A 1,080-nucleotide genomic window follows, 5' to 3' on the forward strand; every position below is an offset into this window, starting at 1 on the left:
AAGGAGTCCTTCCCCTAGTACTGGTGAGCTTGGGATCAACCACGTAGTGTCAAAATTAGACGCAATGCTTATAGAAAATAATATTGTACTGCATTCTTGGGTGGCAACGTGGTAATACTGGTGTGGAGTAGTAGCACCATAGGCAGCACTGAAAGTTTTTTTTTTCTCTCTGTAACAACAACCCGTGTTCTTGATGAGGCACCGTGTGCAGTTCTGTGTGGGATGGTAATTAACTCCTGTCACCAGAGTRGCTGTCCACGGCCCCTGACTGATTTGTGCTCTGAGACAGGCAGAAGCACTGACAGAAATGTGTGTTAAAAAAACAACAACAAAACCCCTCTTTCACTGCACTTTTTCCAAGTGCTTCACAATCTGGAAGGCAAAACTGGTAAAAACCAGCGCGTTTATTCAGGCAGACAGACTTTATTTCTCAAAAGAATCAGGATTCACCTCTGTCTCTAAATAGATACACGTATTTATTTATAGATTTGAAGGCGGACAGGGCATGCCGGGCTGCCGGGCGGTGGCCGCGGCCCCTCGCGCAGCCCGCGGCAGGGGTGCACGGCGCTGCGCAGGGCCCGGGGTCGCTGCCGGTGTCGCGGTGTCCCGGCGGCGGGGTCGGGGGACGGGACGGGACGGGACGGGATGGGACGTGTCCGGCTTCCCAGGCGGGCAGCGCACAGGCGCCTGTCACTCGCCGGCCGCGGTGCGATGCTCGGGGACGTGGGGAGGGGATCGCCCTGCCCCTGCCTGCCTCCTGCTCTCCCTCCGGCCCCTCTGCCTCGCTCTTCCTCCGCTGAGCCCAGTCGCCCGGCTGGGTTCCCCTTTCGTGTTTATTTATTTATTTTTCTTTCCGGTGTCGTCGTTCGGGTTTTATTTTATTTTTGTTTTCCCAAGTGTTGCCCGCACCTCGGGAACCCGTTCGCCACCAGCTCCCGCAGACAGCAGTACCTGAGGGAGACCCGCCTGTTGCTTGTCCCCCCCACCACTCTTGCCTTCTCCCCCCACCCACTCCCGCTGCCTCCTTTCAAACCTGGGGATGGTGTTTTGGTGTCATTAGGAGATTAACATCCCCGGAGC

This window comes from Rhea americana, unplaced genomic scaffold (assembly GCF_003343005.1).
Source record: "Rhea americana isolate MKP2758 unplaced genomic scaffold, rheAme1 scaffold_242, whole genome shotgun sequence".
Lineage (NCBI taxonomy): Eukaryota > Metazoa > Chordata > Aves > Rheiformes > Rheidae > Rhea > Rhea americana.